Genomic DNA, 21465 nt, shown 5'->3' with positions numbered 1-21465 from the left:
TTATTGATGGGTTTACTTGTATCTTCATGGGTGGAAGCTTCTGTCCTGTGGGTTGGAGAATGGTTCATAACTAAAACTCCTCTTTTCAAACATATCTACTCATTCTTGAAGAAAATAAATGCTACCATTTCTCTAGATATTCTTAAGATTAGACATCATATATTGGGATTTTCAAAAACATGTTATTTGCATGTTAAATTGTATAACTCCCTTTTAATAGGTACATGTGCATGTGAATGTTTGACTTTGAGAATCATAAGCATGATGTGGTATTTTGCATTGCTTTTAGGCTTTAGCACATTTACATTTTAGAAACATGTTTTATTGTATAATCAAGTATCAGGTCAGGAAAACACCACATCACTAACACTAAGGAAATACCTTTTCCCTCTAATTTATAGTCAGATTTCAAGAGAGTATGCACTCATGTTTTCAGTATTGGTAGTATTATTTTCTTATACCTATTTGATATTGTAGAAAACATATTTGATTTAATTTATGATTTTTTTCTATAGATTGAAATACAATGAATTCCTAGCTTTCCATTCAATGAGATATGAATGGGTCAAATACAATAAATTTGTGGATACATGTATTATTAATTGAAGAATTGAAGTTACGATTGTGGATAAGGTGGTAGTTTTTTTATTGTTTTCTTAGAAAGTGTTTTTAAAGCTTATAAATGGCTTATTCTTTGCATACCAGAACACAAGGGCCTTTAAAGAGGTTGCAATTATTTGTCATCCATGTGTAGGCGAATATGCCTTTAGTTTTATTACATCATCACTTGTCCTTCATGTTTTTTCTTATGCTTTAGATATCATTGAAGTTGAGTTAATACTGAACAATTTCACATTAATGTTGAAATTGAGTGGCAGATGGAAATGTTTCTTGCATATTTGCAGATTATCACTATTTTCATAAATAAAAATCCATGTTTATTGATAAACATGCAATGCCTTTTGACATGTTATAGTTTAAATAAATATTATTTCAATTTGTATGGAAGGTAGTTATTACTTTTCTCCCACTGTCATATGTAGGTTTAGAGTGGATATGAACTCTGCAGTGTCTATGTTCCCATGAATGATCTATATATTGGTGACATTTTCCTTGTTAACTCTAAAAATATTATTCAATCAAACTTATCTATTCGTGAAAGCATAGGTTGGTAGTCATGCAATTTTCTTCCATTACTGTTATTATTTATGTTGTATATGTTAACATGATATATTTCATTCTTTTTTGGATTTTGTTTCATAGATCTAGGGATCTAATACTTTACCCTCTTCTTTTCACTTTCCAAAATATGTTCTTTCCATTCTATTTTATGCTATAGTTTGCAATAAAATTAGCTATCCATCCTTACTTCCTTCGAGGCGTGTGTTATGACTTCATATCCCAACTTCATTGGAGACCTACATTGTGACTTCATATATTGTACATATCTAGTAGTGGAAAGTAATCATAGGAGGAAGGAGAAGGCTATTAATGTGGAATGGCCTCCCAACATAGGGATATTGCATTATAGTAGTAAGACCTACAATTCGTATGAGAATCACATAGATAAAAACCACAAACCAAAGAGGGTCCACAAGAAATGACACCAAAACCACATAGTGATGTTAATGGCAGAGTGAAGGAGGATGCTATAACATTGGGGACCTGCACTCCAAAGGAATGGAATCCCAACATGGGAATGTGCCACTTTGGTAATGAGACTTGAAACTATTAGAAACCCCATATATATAGTCATTATTATTATTTTTTTGAAGGAAAATCTCATGGGAAATCCAAGGGATTCTTCCCCACATTTGTGGATGATATCCCTTGCAAACTTGTTGACATAGATTTATTTGTTTAGCCTAGGGGGAATTAGTTTGGAGCTTCAGAAGCAAATGAGAAATTGTTGGAATGCTCCATTTTAGGAATTTTGAGCATTTTCAAGGGAGTGGAGGCATAGTGCTTTCTCTTTCTTTGTCTTTGTAGAATCATGTGATTGCTTGTGGTTTGGATTCAGTAGGAATGTGTGTTTGGGTCATGCTCTTGATTTAGGACCACGTGATACATTTTTTCTATTTTGTATACCCCTATCCTTAGATTCGAGAAAGAATAGTTGTGGAATTGGATGGCCTCTTCTTTGTTGACAACTTAATGTGCCTTTAGGGGGGACCTGACCATGTTTGAGTGTGAAGGAGACAGGTGTGGAGGTGGGGTTTTATATATGCACTTTATATATTATACATATGTAGCAATGTTATCCCTTAATCTATAATTTCTCTTTTTTCTTTGAAAAATACTGTGGGTGTTGCCCAAGATGCTTATTTCATGATAATCATTTGCAAGGTCACTATTTGGGACAATGATACGTTGGTTCAAGATGTTATGAGATATGATTTATGTGCTTCCTTTAATTCTATGCAAAATGGAAAGTCCTAAACATTGGATGCTTTTCCTTATGAAGACTCTAAGTTCACGTGGGAATTTATTGGGGATCATATTTATTGTTTAGATGTAGATTTTTTTTTCTAGGTTCCTCTTTGAGTCCCTCAAATTTGAATTAGAGCTTGATGAAGCCTATTCCTAAGAATGCAATGAGATACTCTATAGGTGGTTGGTAGCTTAAAACTTTGCTTACCATTGCTTACAAATTTGTGGCAAAGGCTTTTGCTTTGAGGATCTGGTGAGTTTCCAAGTATGTAGTGCAACTGAAGTGGACTAGGTTTTTCCAAGAGTCTGGTCAGCCTAGGAGGCAATGGAGTGGGCTAGAGAGATAGGGAAACAATGCCTTAAGTCGAATATTGACTTTGAAAATCCTATGATCGAGTTGGGTTTTCTTTCATCTTTAAGATACATTGATGTGCTTAGGTTATGATTCACAATGTGTGGGTATAATGAGTGATCTTTTCACCAATTCCTTGGCCTTTTTTTTTTCATAAAGCCTTATCCCTATGGATAGTGTTACATTAGTTGTATCAATAGGGCCATCCTTTGGTGCCTTATCTATAGTTATGCATTGTTGACGCCTTGGGTTACTTGTTGGAGTCAACTTTCATTGTAAGGAAGATCAACATTATTATGCTTTTAGATGGTTGACAAAGGTTAATAACTATTTTGAAGATGACTCTTACTTGCTTGGACACCTTTTCTGTTGTTTTGGGTTCCATTTTTGGCTTTTTGGGGTAGATTTTTCTTTGGAGTGGATTGCTACTACCTAGGTTATATTTGTCATGGAGTGATTTCCATATTTGATATTCCTTTTGGGAGTGGGTTATCACCTATGGACTCATGAGATGCATAAAACTTATCTATTTTGTTGCATTTATTGAAACTCGACATTTTATTCATATTAATTACTTATATGTGACATCTCAAAGACTTGATTTGTCCCCAACCTAGGAATTGAGTATAAATAAAATTTGTTGTTACCAGGTTTTCATGTTTTCAAATGGAACCTTGTGAATCTTCTTGTCTAATTTCCTTACCTTTCAAATTGCATAAGTTGTTGACTTCAAAAGTTCATTTGCTTGTTTCTAGAGCAATGAGGTTTTGGAAGATCTATTTCAAGATTAGATGATGTTAATATCGGTATGGGCCTCATAAAATGTTGAGCTATTCTATTTGATGGGCCTCATAAAATGTCAAAAAGGAATGAGGCCTTTTGCTAAAAGGAATGAGTGGAATGATTAAAGGGCGTAGATGACAAAGAGGGAAGAATGAGTGGGATGATTGAAGGGGAAGGCAACACAAATTGAAGGGGAATGCAACATGTTGTCAAAAGGTTTTTGCAATGGGATCTATGACAACAATGGCAGCAACCCCCTTCTGGAGGGCAGAGTGTACATGCACATAGAGAGAACAGGAGGCAAAATAAGCAAGATGAGAGAAGGTAGCATACTACAAAATGTCGTCTGTAGTATGATCTATGGAGGCGACGATAAAAACCCCCTTTTGGAGGGCAGTGTGTACAGTAAAATAGAGATAACAATGTAGAATGGCTTCTACAGTGGGATTTATTGCGGTGATGGAAGAAGCCCCATTCTGGAGGGTAGCGTGTATAGGCACATAGAGAGAACATATTATAATGGATTTTGCAATGGGATCTACAACGATGATGACAACAACCCTCTTCTGGAAGGTAGTCTGTATAGGCACAGAGAGAGAACAGAGTAGAATGGCTTCTGTGATGGGATCTATGGCGGCGATGGCAAAAGCCCCTTCTGGAGGGAAGCAAGAATGACCTAGGTTGCCTATGCCAATGCATGTGCTTCCATTCTAAGAAATTTCCTAAAGGAGCCCTACAAATTTGATGCCAACTCGAGCGAGAAGGTTCAGTATACTTTCAAGAAATGGGTTGACAGCAAACCAAAAAAACTAGCCGTGTGAGATCTTCCTTCTCAAGATTGATGATCAATTTGCAATGCAGATTTGTGAAATGGTTATTTGAGGAATGCAAGTCATTAGTCAGTTGGTTGGGGTTTTCCCCCAGTCAATATTCAATCTTGGGGGAAATTGAAGGGCTATAAGGTGGCGTATGCACATGCTCATCCATTGTTACTTCGTATTTCGAACCGAATTTCGACACTTGTGATTCAAGTCTCTATCGAGTCCATCCAGAAGGGGAATTTGCAAAACTTATAACAGATAAGATGATGTATTAGTTCTATTGCGTTCATCGAGATGGGTTTCATGTTGTTCGTCTTCAAACAATTTTTCTTTAGCTGCCTTCCTTGGAAGCCTGAATGAGGTAAAATTCTTCCCCAAATAAGTCCATGACACATTAATTATTGTGTAATGATGAAATAATGCAAATAGACAAGAAAATTCATATCTATATCTATTGCAAGTAAATATGTTCATAAAAATAGTACTAACCATTTTGTTCATCCTTTGTTTCTTAGGACTAAAATCCTAAGCAGTTGCAACTTACCTCCAAAACACCACTCCCTTGATACCATCTAGGGTGTGATATTTATATAATTTAACTAGGCACAAGAAACTTATCAGGGGACAATTATTGTAAAAACCACAAAAATTAGGCATCGACGTAAGCTCTATAATCAAATTTAGACCAGGGTTCACAAAGATATTCAAACTATGATTTGAATTCCTGTGTTTTAAAGAATGGCTTGAAATCATATTGTGTTTCATTGCACTGTCAATATTTTTTTTAAATAAATGCTTCAGATGTGCAACAAGCTCATGTAAAGTTGGATTTGGTATGCACTAAGAGATTGCTAGGGTTGAGCACTTAGGGATTAATTGATATTGTGGTAGGGATATTTTTTAGATTCCCTTGTTCCTCATCTTTTGCTCTTTATTTTCAACCAATTTTTTCCAACTGGATCCCTCATGAAAACCATTTTTTTTATCTGGAACTTCTACTAGTTCTGGAATAGAGTATTTCCCTACCATAGGCTCCTTAAACAGGACAAGCACTGTAGATACTTTGTCTTCTTCATAATCAGGTTCACTTTTATGCATTTTATTTTTTTCTACTCTCACCCTCTATTGTTTGAAAGGTGGATCCTTTACACTCACATGCGTTGAAAATAGACCAAATTTAAACAATACTTTTCCCAGTTATAGGTATTTAACCAAGTCTGTGATATAAACAACCAGGTGGATGTGCTCCAACTGCAAGGTACTCACAGTTAATTTAGTTTCCAACACCTTGATTTCCTTTAGGACGCCAGTCCAATGCCTAGATAGATCCACCCACGTTTAGCACAAATTCATTCCAAACATTGGAGAGGTTAATTTTGGATATATTCTAATTAAAATATTAGATTAATTCCTACACCCCTAAATATTAGTAGTGGATGTATTGTAATTAAAATCTTAGATAACAATTCTTCAAATGGGTGATATATTCAAATATTTATCATTTCCACCAAAGAATTTTGGTATCGGATTTATTGTAATTAAAATCTTGGATAGCAATTTTTCACATGGGTGACATATTCAAAGATTTATCATTTCCACCAAAGCATTTTGACACAGAGAGAAAGTAGTAACACTATAGTTCTTCAAATCAGGAATTTTTTTTATTGGATAGAGCTATTGCATCCAACACATCACTTCTTCTATCAACCAAAATAATCTCCTGAGAATATAAGAAAAGGTTCTCCCTTTCAAAGTTTATCAGTGGCTTAAATTGGTGATCTCAATCAACATCATAGAAGCCATCAGGTAATTTCTCATTAATTCTACAGAAAGACTCAATGCTATATTTTTGAGATGCCAAGGAAAATTCTTCCATATATTTTCTTTCTTTTTTAGGCTTATATTTTTTCTATAAAAATACCATGGTGCTTACTCAGCGTGGGAAAATCATCGTTGTTGGCCTTAGAGAAGCAATCTAATCGACCACTATCCTTCATAGGACCAAGGGATGTTGCACTTTGATCTATAATCAACATGACATTAGAAATGACTATTCCAAAATTATTACTAATGGAATTAGTAAACTTACAATTAAGATCATCCAAAGACTGTATTCCTTTTAATGTTGACTTTTTCACTAGAGATATGGAATCATTTTCTTTGGCATTAATGCATCTAGAGTCACCTGGATCTTGGATCTTTGCCTCTTATTAACACATCCTGTATCTTAGGATCCAGTTCTTTTTCACTGCAAGAAATTTTCTTATCAGTGCCTCACCCCTCTCTTGTCCATGATATAATTTCTCATTTGACACAGACACTGACTCTATTATAATTTCCATGTTTTGTCTTTGTTTATGACCTTCAACACAAAGCTTCCTACTATTGTTCAATCAGTCTTGACGAGCCCTTAGTTGTTGATTATCATGGTGCTACCACTTCCACTATTTTCTTGGTCTAAATGTAAGAGAATATATAATAGTTGACATGCTCTTAGAGTAATGGTATGAATATGAGAGAATATCTAATAGTTGGCATGTTGTTAGAATAAAGGCTTGACAAAGACATTTTACGATCTCATTCAGATGGATTTTTTATTTTTTCCTTACATAAATTTGAATCAAATACCTCTTTCTCAATAGAAAAGTTTGTTGGCTCACACTCAACAACCTGTTATTCCAATGCATCATTTCCTTCCAAATTACAACTCATCTAGACAAGAATTTTCTAGCTTTTGCAGGGTTTATTATGTTGCTAAAAACGTATAGCAATATAAGATAAGATATCCTCATGTATGTTAATTTACCTAACTGACATCTTGGAAAAAAAAATTATAGATTCCAAAGATGTCAACTATTGTTCAACACATCAATAGTTTGTAGGTTTGGTGGACTTGATAGCCCAAATGGCAAGTCCACTAGTTTGTTGCTTGTTACCTTCAAAATTTATAAAGCCATTAAATTGGCAATATGATTTGGTAAAGTATTTAGTTTATTAAAGGATATCAAGCTCCTCCATATGCTTGAGTGAACCAATATTAAATGGTAGAAATGATATCGAGAAGTGAAAACTGAGAGATACATGATGGATTTCAAGCTCAAAATCTCATTGGAATGATGAAAGATAGAAGTGCACAATGGTACTTTATAGAGCTCCATTTCCTCTAAATTAGAACAAAAATCAGGAAATGAACTCTACTTTCATGTAGGAGTCATCTGAAACCTTAATTTCTGGGCTTAATATGATACTTTGAACATCTTTTTTCCATTTTCCCTTTTTTGTTGCACAATGCATGTCACAGATTAATAGTTCAATAACTACTACTGAGGTGGGAAAGTATTAGTTGGAATTTAATATTGTTTAGGGTACTTAACACTTAGGAACCAAATTGTGTAGAATTTGAAGCAAATCTAATTTTGTTTTATTGATATGCCATGCAAAGTAATCATATCAAAATCCATGTCAAACCTTCCCACTAGTGTCACACGTAAGAAAATATTAAAACAAGATATATTAAAGGTGCTAAAGCATAATGCATACTTCACACATTTTCTATGATATGATATATATTATATTCATTATTAGCAAACTTAATTGGTAATAACTCACTCCCCTCCAATGTCTTTTAGTTATATTGTTCCAATACATGGTGCATCATGAAGTAGAAACAACTGTGAATCATGTCTAGACCATTAGTTTGCAAATAATACAAAAATATACATACAAGAAAAATAGTACTTTGATACATAAAATTCTATCTTTTAAATAAGAAGCATAACTTTAAACTATCTTTGTTGCTAGATAAATATGTACCCGGCTTAAATATCAAGATATAAGATGAGCCATAGTTTTGTGCATAAACTGGCTTGTGAAAAGTTCCAATGGAAGCCTGCATTCAATCAAAAATAATAGAAAGTAAACAATGTCCATTGAGAGCCATTTAAATTGGTTGTGAATTTTCGTGATTGGCCGCATCGGGTGTGTGCCCACCTCGAAGGATTGATTTGGAATTATTGCCAGACATATTATTTGTCTGAAAAAAAGGAGCATTCCCATTGAAATGATTGCTAAACATATTATTTGGTTGAGAGAAAGGAAAACTATCGTTGGAATGGCTGCTAGAAATATTATTTAACTGAGAGAAAGGAACACTCACATTATCTTCCTTAATTCCATTTCAAAATTATTGATTTGGATTCACCTGAAATATAGGTGCAAGTTGTCCCCACAGAATGGGACATGGAAGAATATTTTGTTGAGGAAGAGATCCAATGTTCAAAATATTCATTCTAATGTTGGCATACAATCTTAAATTTTGTGTAACTGGAACTCCAACACAAGTTTGCACCTGATTAAACAACATAGGGTTGGAATCCCTCTGATTTGCATCCAATGATGGTACTTGAGGCCCTCTAGCTACTTGGTCAGAGTGTTTTCTAGTCCAAGTTCTATTGGGTAAGTTAGGATGAATCTTATTATATTGTGTTGGTTCTCTCATAAAAGTAAAATGTGTTAGCCTGTAAGAGAAATTCATGAGGTTGGAATTCATCTAGCTCCTAGTAAGAATAATTGCACCAAGAACAAGGGGTTGGACTTGGTGAACACCTCCAGTAGAGTCTGGGAAAGATGGCCTAGAAGAAGGTTGCCCTGGTTGAATCCCTCCAACTGGATGATGTTGAGGCCTCAAGAAATTCTGTTAGTTCAGAGTTTGTCTAAATGGATCATGAAAATTCTTTGCAGGAGGTTGTTGCTAAGAGCAGCTCTCTTGGGCTTGATCATATACTAGCATAGAATGAACAACACTTACTGGGTTTTCCATAAATTTACTGCCACAAACATGTCACCAACAATAGGAGGCTAGGTAGGACACATGCCTTCAGTAGCATCTTTATTTGGCTTTGCATGGAATGCTCCCCAAGGAGGAGTTTCACTTGCAAACATAATCAAACCTTGAATTTATTCTCTAGAGCATGCCAACAGAGTTGTAGGTGGTATTGAGGGACCACTTATGGAGCTTGAAAGTTAAGGAGGTTTTTATTTAAGGTTGTTCTAGTATTTTGACGCATGCATTGAGATTAGACAGGTGAGGGTCTATATGGAGTTGGGGTTCTAGACCTTTTGCAATTTTGTGTCTGGCTTATAGTTGCATATGGTGGCTAGCTAAACAAACTATTATGAAATGGTTTCTTCAAAACAAATCCCATCTACATATAATTTACAAGAAAAATTCAGAGGATCCTGCTATGATCAGTATATAAATCTGTTAAACAAGAGGATATTTCTACATACCTGAGATTACTAGCTCAATCCATTTACACTGTTCAAATTGTGTTGTAAGTGACCACCATGATCTTCTCTCTTCCTTCTATCTACGAACTATTGTTTTATCCCACATCTTCCATAATTCTTTTCTTTGAAATTTTCTCTTGAATTGGACCCCCTCTTCACAAGTGATCTTAATTCTTTATACTCTGCCTCATTCTCATCACCCAAGAACTCCACTTCATCAGAAATATCTTCATCTTGTTCACCAGAAGAATCATAACCTTTTATGTACAAACATGGGTTATTTTTAGTAAAAACTTTGCAAATTTTGGAACATATGAAACATGTACCCCTTCCCTTGCATAATCGGGTACAACAGCAACAATATTATACAAACTGAGGAGTTTATAGCTCACTGTCATATAAAAAACCCTCATTTTAAGCACCTACTGGTTATGTCCATAAGGAATCTACTATTATGTTTGTAAAGCAATTACAATAAGAATATCTCAATATCTTTTAACATAAATGATATGTCTAGATACTCTTTTTGATAGCCATAAAAAGGCACTATTTTAGATAATAGGGCTTGTATAATGACCAGGGATGACCAAAGGTAGGTAATGGGATTTTAAGTAATGTGAAGTGTAATATATCAAGGGTGTGCACTAGAAATATATAGGCTATGTCTATGAAGTGATGGAAAGAAATATACAAAAATGGTATATATCTATGTACTCTAACACAACTATAAGCAATTTAGGAATTTTCACACTCTTATTAATTATTATAATGTATCCCAATAGTTGTTGAGAAATATCATTTAAAGAACCCTCTGATCCAACCACACTGAGAAAGACTATTGGAGACCATGGGGTCACTTGGAAGCTTGGAGAGAATGAGAGAACAAGGGAGTGATGGTGGATTGGGGTGTAAATTTTAGCTCATGGCAGATGGTGGTGGGTTGGCTCGAATGGGCAGTGGACTTCTGCTAGAAAAATAAATTATTAATGCTCAGAAGGGTGGCAAGTTTCTTATAGATAGTGGTCATGGAAAGTCAGACACACCTATCAAAGCCTTAATCGACATATTGGAGCCTTCCACCAGAAATGGCGGTCAGAACGTAGCCTCTTGCTGCCCTCTAGAAGGAAAACACCAAGATAAAAAGAGGTAAGGAAATACAAAATAGAACCCTAATGGGCATCTCTTCTTCCTTTCCACCAAATTCAATGAAAGTGTAAATAAATTATTTGGTGGTTATTCCAGACAAAATGATTGTCCCTAAAACTAGCGGCCTTAAGGTGTGATACCATGATATATCCAATCAGAAAGCTCTGCTCACCATCACGAACAAGTTGAAGCCTCCAAATTCTAGACTAGCGACCTCCATCTGCCCTCACAAGGTGGAGAATAATACCAAAGGAGGAGTCTTTGGATCATTTTCTTGTGCTAAGAATGGGTGAGTGGGGATTGTAGCTCAAGCTCTCTAGGTGATATTACGAATGGGGTGGAATCATGTAAGGCTCCGAAAATTGCACCTAAATAGAGGAAGGGTCAGGGAAATATTATGAAAATGGATCCTATCCAAGAAGTGAACATACGGAGGAGGAAACATAGAATTATTATGTGTGGATTGGTGATGGAATCAAGAGGTTTCAGTTTAGTGTTAAAGACATGGAGGAGACGAAGGAAAGAATTGCAGAAGAAGGTATATGGATTTTTCAAGGCCATATTTGTTTTTTTGTTGGCATCTATGTGTGTTTTTGGGTTTTATTCTTTGTAGGTGTTTTGTCTTGGGTAAATTTTCCCTTTCCACTTTGGGGAAGATTCCCATATCTCAAATCTGTAATAGATCCAAGTTTTGTGTGAGACTTTTTTTTTACTCAGTTCAAATATCTCCATGACCAATAGACACTCACATTATCACCTTCCCTTGGGAGATCCTAATTAATTTGAAATCATCACATTCTTTTTTCTTTCAATTAACTTCACTAACACTGCACTTGCCATTGACTACCAGAATACCCATTTCATGTCCCATCCCTGTTCTCTCCCCATTCCCATATTGACACTACAATAGTATATGAATAATCAAGTGGAGCGAGCTAACAATTATTTTCCCCAAAATCCTCTATCCCTATTTCTTATTTCATTCTCATTTCCCTTTTGAGTTCCAATTTCTGATAACATAGCTAGCTACAAATGACCTGTTGGACAGTTCTTGGTATTATGTGTGTCTTTGGATGTGCACTCAAATTTTCTCTGCTTCTAGGCTGCACGTAGGTCGATAAGTCCCCATAAGTGAAATTCCGCCAGTCTCACTCACCCGTGTGATTTTCCAGACAACCACCTGAAAATTCTATTGTGTTTGGTGGATACAAGGGTGCCCTGGTAATGCTAAATGATGTAAGTGAAACTTTTGAAAGACTTTCTAGAAGAAGGCTACATTTGATTATTGGAATTTGACTGCTTTTGGCCAAATAAATTTCCTTAGTGTCAGATAATTCCATGACATATGGTGACTTAGTAAATATGATGTCTCTTCCAGCTCTGCATTTCATGATCTCTATTTCAGCTCCGCATTTCATCATCTCTACAATTATTTACAGAAACAAGGATTTAATTTACATGGAAACTAGGGTTCAGGCTGGCCATTCCTGTTATCTGTAGTACATAATATTTATAACCATGTATTGCTTGAAATTTTGAATTTTTTTAGGAGTCAAATTCATTGAGAAGTATCATTTTAACTCCTTGACATTATTTAAAACTTTCTATGAAAGCATATTCTAATCACTATCCAAATAAACTGACACAAACATGATTTATGGATTGGACTCTCCCTCTTGCTTGAATGTTAACTTTAAGAATTCAAACATATCTTGGATTTGAGATGCTTACATTGCCTCAATCTGCGTTCTCATTGCTGAGACCTCATGGGTCTTCTGGTATAACAATGTTAATGATTGACTCTCACTATTCTTGGTTTTATGATGGGGTTCTTTCCATAGGTTCAAAAGTGGGAGTTCTCTTTCATTAGCATGTAAGATATTTTTGTTCCATGAAACACTATAACACTAATATAGCTCTATTGGGTACAATGATAATAGCGAGGGACACAAATATTATCTAGCTAAGGAGAGAGAAGGAGAGCCTACAGACCGAGCTAAGGGGATATAAGGAGGCTAGAAGGTAAGGTAGGAAGAGGTCAGGGACATCACAGATAGTGAGCAGTGCTAGAGTTATGAGAGTGAGGACCACCACCTCACAGATGACCCTACGAGGCATGGGATATAGATGCAGATAGGGCTTGCAGTAGATACTGACAAATGATCCTCTTGAGGGAGAGGTCCAGAGTCAGAGCTATACTCCTCTCCTGATGTACTGTGTATACATGATGTATCCACGACACACCTATGATGTATTCCATGCGATTTTTTCACTCAACCATCATATTTTTTATGCAACTGTCTTGGAGGATGTGGGTGAGTAGTCATACACTAATACTATGTAATCATGATTGATGACATAGATATATATACTCATGCAGAAATAGAACAAATCCTATACTTTCTTTCTGTACTACCTCAGTATTGGATGCTTAGCTTAACATTGTTTTCTCACCTAATTGATTACTAGCTCGGAATCACCCATTATCTTCAACATTTTCATTCCTATCTTCCTAGCAGTCCTAAGACACAACACCATGGCTTCATACTCATCCACATTGTTGGTACATTAAAACTCCAATCTGAATGAAAAAGGATGATGAGTACCCACATGAGAAACCAGAAAAACACCTACCCCAAAACCGTCTTTAGAAGAAGCCAGATCAAAACTAATATTCCACAGACTAGTAGGCTCAGGCCTCCCATCCTCGTTCATCGAATCCTTAGAAATTTCTGCAGGCTCAGTGTTAAGGCTCATTACATATTCACTCATATCATCAGATGTATACATGAGATAATTTATGTAATTGCTAGGGTTCCCTCTACAATCTATAGGTTCTCCCTCTGAACACAAGGCGTGTGGCATATTACAAGTCAAACTCAATATTTTCCCCCAAAGGAGTACCCTAGCTATGTTCAATCAACAAACCATAGGTAGGATGGACATTTAAGATCACTGATTCACTACATCCATCATTACATGCTTTCATGGCATCTATACCAACTTAACCACTAGATACTTAATCATTCCAATGTAGGGCACCTTTCTAGAAATAAGGAAATCCTTCCTAAGTACTCCCCCTAGTATAGTTACTCACTTCATCTTTCACTTTATTATTTGTGAGTTCAACATGCTAAATTAGTTGATCCAAAATTGTCAGCTAGAGTTTCTACAAGACTCGAGGGTAGAATGTTGAGGAGTTACTTGTGAAACATCTAGGACAGATGTTATCTATAAGGGAGTGTACATGCTAAAACTTAAGACCCTGTAATCAAAATTATTCTCTAGGTTGAAGATAGTGAATTAGAAGATGTTGCTACAATAAGTGCTGGGAATAATTATGAAATAGGAAACATGATAGTAGAGGCTATGAGTAAAGTTGGAAGGAAAGGTGTTGTGACACTTGAAGAGGGGAAAAGTACAGAAAAAAATTGTATGTCGTTGAGGGAATGCAATTTGATCATGGATATATCCATCTATACTTTGTGATTGATAGTGAGAAGATGTTCGAGTATGAAAATTGCAAGGTAATTGATGTGAGTTGAAAGCTTCTTGCCTTTTCTTGTTGTGCTACAATTTGTTAGTGCTCCTTGTAATGAAAAGAGAATGGATAGAAATCATGTGTAACATTTTTAGAATAAACTCTCATCTGAGTTGTGGAATTGTTTCCCAATTACCTTCATCTGTCATATATTCATGGCACATCCTCCTGGTTCAATTTGGTTGGGCGTTGGTTTTGTATGGAATTTAAAAATCTGCACCTTATGAACCTTCTGTTATTTCTTGAATCTATACAATATTGGATTTAGAATACTGATAAAAAAGAAATATGATCAATACTAAACATGGGAAGAGGGTTTATAAATTTATATTTATTTGTGCTTGATTTTTAAAATTCACTAATCAGGAATTTGGAAATGAACTTGCATCTTTATATTTTCTTATAATTTGAAGCTATTATTGGTTGAAAAAAAGATCACAACTACAAGAGACTTGATCACAATATTGGAAGAGGCCATCCATGGGGGGTTGTTATGTGCAATTTTACATCTACGGATAAACACAACTTCCCTAAGTGGGTAGCTACACTTAGAACAACAGAATTAAAGAGTTTAACCTTTTCCTATAGAAGATAAATAAGACAAGGGACCTACTTCTTATCTTTCACTTCCCTTTGTCTCCTTTGAATAGCTCCCGTCACTCCTTCTCGAGCTGAATCCGCTTAATCATCTCCTGCAATCATAAGCAGAGGATAAAAACAAATCAAAGCAAGAGATCTATCTACTATAAGAAAATGGAATTGAAAGCATTTAAACATATAATCATCATACACAAAGACAAGAATATGGGAAAAAGTGTAAACAACTTTATTAAGTAGAAGGAAGAGTTACAGCCAAAGAAGTCTGATCCCATGTCACTCACCCAGCTTAAGTTCCATCATTCATCACACCAAAAGCACAACACTCCGACAACATAACAATACATTCTTATGATCTCAAACCTCAAACCAATAGTATCTCCTTACAATTATTCAAAGTCCATCCCATGTTCACTATGATGAGTGCTCAATTTATAGGGAAATGGAGGTGGTTTTGTCATAAATTGGGCATTGAATGGCTTTCCAATTTGAGAGTTAGTTTCCTTGGAGAAAGGGATGAGAGGATTGGAGGTTAATTGATTCATTCCCTATCCAATTTCAAGCTCATAGGAGAGGATAAGAGGTGGTAATCTTCTAGAATGGTCTAGAATGTAAGAATATTCCTAGAACCCTATGAAGATTTTCGCTCAATCTCACCCATCGTAGGTCAAAGTGGGCCTAGGTGCTCTGAAGAGCAGGCTTGAATGGACCTAAGTGCTCCTCAGCACTTTTACCCTGACCAAGGTTGTGCTGGTCCCTCAAGGAGTTATTTCAGGATGTCTTCAGGCCAGCAAACTCTCAAGAATGATGGCATTCAATGTGATGACTTTCTAGGGAATGTAGCCACTGAATTAAGGTTTGATGAGCCCTAGTAGTATTGATCTTAATGTTGGGAGTGATGTGCCTAGATAGACCTGTAACAGCTGCACCCTAAAGAATGAAGTCGAAAATGATAATGTTGAGTGATATGCTTTAAGATGTGATGAGGAGGTTCTGAAGCGGATGGTGACCTACATCAATTACAATACATAATATCATGATATTTTGGATTTTCCATGAATTGCTATGGGAGGGCATACCAATGCTCAGCATACAAACTTTTCATTACATGTACATAAATCATATAGTCATCTACAGATATAGACCCATGATAGGAGGACCATCTGTGTAAAGCCATCGTACATATGATTTAGTAATTTCCTGAAATCGTAGCCTAGATGGATGAAACTAGATCTCGGGTCTTCTATCTCGTCTAATCGTTCGCTCAAGTACGAGTCTAACCATGTGAAAATGTGGTCAGAAGTTGAACATGGGAAGACACCATCTGATAACCAGCCAATGATGTAAGCTATTAACAAATGTGAGAGAGATCACTGATAATGATAATGATTCTCAAGGTACTTCAGCACATTCTGCATGGTGTGAATAGATGTTTTGATGTCGAACACCATAAAAAGTCTTTCAGTCGAAGGCCAGTGATGTCAACCTATTGCCGGAAGCAAAAAACTTACCATTGATGAATGCAAGCCTCAAGGTACTGGAAGGATGTTTCTAAGTCAACTTCCTGGATAATGTGTTGATGTAGAAAAGAAGTGACTCGTCGCAGGAGGGCCTTGATATATCCCCTATCAGCGAAACGAAATGAGTGTAATGATTTTGAAGACAGAATGTGACTAACAACATAAGGTTCAGGAATGGCAGTCATGAAAATGAAGGTTTATGAATATTGCAAAGGATAAATTTAATTGAGTGACTTCTCTTGAACATGTCAACGACACTGAATGAATTGGCAGCATTGACCCAGAAGCAAAGTAATGGATGGTATGATAAACCATAGGTATGATAACCATCAAGCATATAACCCAACTAGAGGTTGATTTTATCCAGTTGTAGGAATATTCAGTTGCAGAGCCAAGGAGGTTGAGAACAACCATACTAGAAATCCGATGGTAAGTCCTGGAAGGGATAATGTAGCCATATATGGAGCACCAATATTTCTGAAAGGAGGAAAAGGACTACAATTCCCATCAAAAGAAATTCCTTGATTCGTGGACTCCGAAGTTGTTTCCATATGTCTCAACCTAAGATCAACTAATGAGTGACGTGGAGGATGTTATCCATGGTTAATTAATTTTATTTTAATCGAAGTAACATAACAAAACAAAAGAGGGATAATCTAGGCAAAAGGATTACCAAGAAGCTGTGAACTACAATATATTGCCTCAGTAAACCAAGGACTTAACATATGTGCAAGCAATCTCCCCAAATGTTGTGTTCGGTGTATCACAGTGTACAAGGCGGCCGACTTAGATACCTATGGATGGAGAGCAACCTAATGTAGTCCTCTCAAATATACTCAAAAGCACATGGAGGCCCAATCCGTGTTAGCGTTGTCTAAAGCGAAACCGCACAGTGAGAGCATTCCTTTATACTTTATGTACTATAACACCACCCTATATACCCGAAGATACGTGGATGAGCTACGATATATTTACGTACGTGGAAGACCTTCAAATTTTATGCTTTAAGTTACAATGCTCTGTTAGGTTAATTGAGATAACTTTTAAGTTGATCTTGTTAAGAATTTTCCTTTCAAGGTTCACCACGTGATATATGTTTGCAATTCCTAGAATGCAACTAACATGAGAAACATTCTTTGATTCAATTAACAATGAAAACCATAGCTAGTAAGGGATAGAGAAATCAGATCTTTCACAAAGAGAAATGATCACACCTAATGCAATTTCCCTAGCTATTACTATCAAGAATTCACAAACTACAATATGCAAAATGTAAGTTTTTCTTTTCAGTCCCTTTAGTGTTTAGATGAACAAAAAGGAACTAAATGCACAAACAAATCTATCAATACTTTTCTTCAAGAAACAAAGACTTTACGAAAGTTTCTTTTGCAAAGAAATGAAGACTTTACGACACTTCCTTTTCAGAAAATACTATTCGACATAAACTAACCTTGACAACAAATTCACAGTGATAAAGAAAACTCTCAAGAAACACTAAACAATCAAGGTCAAAGTAGGGCTAGGGAAGGAAACACAAATTGATTTTAGAGACACAACAATCATTGATGTTTCAGTAAGAAAAACATAAGGAAATTTGGAAAAAACCAAGCCAAAGGTGGGATTTTTGACCTAAGGAGGATCAATGCAGCCCTAAATGGGAGACAGTGAACTTTAGAGCATTGTCATCAAGCCAAGGGTGCTTTGCAGTGCATTGTTTCCAGACCAAGCTTGTGTTGGTGCCCGAGAGGCCATTAAAGGGACATTCAAGCACAATTTTTTTACAAAAAAACACTTTAAAAAGGATGAAATGAGATCAATTGAGGCAAGTAAAGTCTACTAGCATGTACTAGGATGAATATAAACTTCCCAGAATGATAATAGTTCCCCAACGAAGTCGCCCATTTATTATGTGGAATTTTGCATCTACGGATAAACACAACATCCCTAAGCGGGTAGCTACACTTAGAACAATAGAATTAAAGAGTTTAACCTTTTCTTATAGAAGATAAATGAGACAAGGGACCTACTTTTTATCTTTCACTTCCCTTTGTCTCCTTTGAATAGCTCCCATCGCTCCTTCTCGAACTGAATCCACTCGATCAGTACCTGCAATCATAAACAGAGGACAAAAACCAATCAAAGCAAGAGATCTATCTACTATAAGAAAATGGAATCGAAAGAATTTACACATATAATCATCATACATAAAGACAAGAATATGGGAAAAAGTGTAAACAACTTTATTAAGTAGAAGGAATAGTTACAACCAAAGAAGTCTGATCCCATGTCACTCATCCAGCTTAAGTTCTATCCTTCATCACACCAAAAGCACAACACTCCGGCAGCATAACAATACTTTCTTATGATCTCAAACCTCAAACCAACAATATCTCCTTACAATTCTTCAAAGTCCAACCCTTGATCACTATGATGAGTGCTCAATTTATAGGGAAACGGAGGTGGTTTTTTCATAAATTGGGCATTGAATGGCTTTCAAATTTGGGAGTTAGTTTCCATGGAGGAAGAGATGAGAGGACACAAGGTTATTTGATTCATTCCCTATCCAATTTTGAGCTCATAGGAGAGGATAAGAGGTGGGAATCTTCTAGAATCGTCTAGAATGTAGGAATATTACCAGAACCCTATGAATATGTCACTCAATCTTGCCCAACGTAGGTCAAAGTGGGCCTAGGTACTCTACAAAGCATGCTTGAATGGGCCTAAGTGTTATGCAGTGCATTTACCCCTAACCAAGGATGCAATGGTCCCTCAAGGAGTCATTTGAGGATGTCTTCAGGCCAGGAAACTCTCAAGAATGATGGCATTCAATGTGATGACTTTTCTAGGGCATGTAGCAATAGAATTAGGGTTTGATGAGCCCTAATAGTATTAATATGAATGTTGGGAGTGATGTGCCCAAATATACCTATGACAAGGGTATCTCATCTTGATCATTGTTGAGGACATTGAACATGAAGCCTTGACTACTCTTGTTGTGAACAAGCTTCATGGTTCATTGAAGGTTGCACTTTGAAAGTTCCCAGATTTGGAGAGTGGAAAAGCCAATATTTGGACGACATTTCTATATTACATGCACTAAGATATTAAGTACAAAGCTCAGTATGTATATAAGTACTCTTATATCATTTTTCGTGGAAACAATCTTTATTTGGTAATGGGTTTGCTCTACAAGTACAAATTTTCATGTTAGTAGGATATATTCTCACTGAGTGAGAGGTATTTACAATAACATATCTTCACTGTGTCTATAGTCACGACTTTCTAATATCTTCGCAGATATTGTTTTTTTTATTCTTTCTCTTTGCAGGCACTCTTATCACATATGAAGTTGGATTTTCCCTTGGATAAAGTTGGAAGTAAGGTTCTGGGTACTGCTGTGAAGGTGGTACTTACCAAGGATTCAACAACGATAGTTGGTGATGGGAGCACTAAGGAAGCTGTTAATAAAAGAGTGTCTCAAATTAGAATATTGTTTGAGGTGTGCTATTTCTCTATAGCTAAAAAACAGGTTGCTTTATCGAAATGGAGGATTGAAGTTATTGTCTTGCTTTCCTTGTATAGCCACCATATATTGTAAAGTGGTGATTGCCATCACCTTGTGGGGAGGGATCTCATCATTAATATCATTCATGATGATGGTATTAATCTCAAATTTGACTTGTGAGTTGTTAAGACAGGAGTGTAGAAAGAAACAATTTTGGTGCACTTTTTATACTTTGAATATATGTGCCTCTGAAGGAACATGCAACAATAATTACAAACATTAAATTTAAATAACTTAAGGTTGCTTTAATATCATAATATGTTTGAATTGACAGTTAACTTCCCTATCAACCTATTTTATCAAATGTTTTCACCAATGATAGCATTCTCACTTTCTTTGCAGGTTGCAGAAAAAGACTACAAAAAACAAGAATTGAATGAAAGAATTACCAAGTTTTTTGGTGGAGTTGCTATTATCCAGGTAAAGTTTTGCATGGTTGAATTAATGGTAGCTATCTGTAACCATTCCCTGTTATTGGCAATATAGAAATCTGAATCTAGTTGATGGATATTGGTGACTGCATTTCAATGTATTTTTTTTAAAGTAAGAATGGAGGGTATATGATAGTGTTCATAATTGTTGATAGGTGGGAGCACAAACAAAGACAAAGTTGAAGGAAAATAATTTAAGAGTGGAAGATGCCTTGAATGCAACAAAGGTATGCATGTAGAACATTATTCATAATCAATTACAAAATCTGATTCATATTTGCAAAAACATGATGTGAACTAAAATAAAGGTGAATAATGCATGTTAATTGAATCCTTTCATGCATGGAGCTACTATTATATTAGAGGGTATAGGAAATAAGTGCTTGCATCTTGGACTTATTTGGAGTGAGGCTTTCCACTGTTGTTTTGTGAGATTGGTGTTTGCAACAGTGTCAGGATGAGCATCATGTCCAACAACATAATGATCTAATTTTCTAGTAATTAATAGTGGTCGGGAGGATGTATTTTGTCTCAAATTAGTTTGCCTATTTAAGCACAATGTTGGTCTTTGGAATAGATCTTACATTCCTATTTATGGTCAAAGTATGGTGGAGAAGGGGTCGATGGTGGAGAAGGGGTCGATTGCCCAAGAAAGAGAAAGAGTTTGGTTTGATTGATTTGGCTACTTGGAACTTGGAAGTGTATCCTTTCTATGAAATTGTTTGGAGTGGAATTCCCTTGTAGGGGATATTACAACATCGATTTTCTCTAGTGTAGCATGTTGGCAATGTGTTGGTAGTCTTTTTCTGTGCACCTGTTCTAGGTCTCTTATTGTTTATATTCAAAAGTGTTTGGATGATAGTCAACTTATTTAGATGGAACATGGATGTGAGTAGAGAAGGTTGTGATTTGGTGAGATGTCTTATTTGGAGTTGGAGGGCAGGGTAGTTGTATCTCTTTTCGGATCGTCATATAAGTAGACAAGGCATT

General features: G+C 35.9%; 1 pseudogene; it reads left to right on the top strand.

Annotated features, from left to right (window-relative positions):
* LOC149213551 (ruBisCO large subunit-binding protein subunit beta, chloroplastic-like) overlaps positions 1–21148 on the top strand; it is a 32870-nt pseudogene extending 11722 nt beyond the window's left edge.
* Positions 21149–21465: the final 317 nt, after the last annotated feature.

Source organism: Pinus tabuliformis, chromosome 1_1, assembly GCF_031772625.1.
Source record: "Pinus tabuliformis cultivar Carrire ecotype Pingquan chromosome 1_1, CPIR1, whole genome shotgun sequence".
NCBI lineage: Eukaryota > Viridiplantae > Streptophyta > Pinopsida > Pinales > Pinaceae > Pinus > Pinus tabuliformis.
This window is presented reverse-complemented; position numbering and strand designations above follow the sequence as displayed.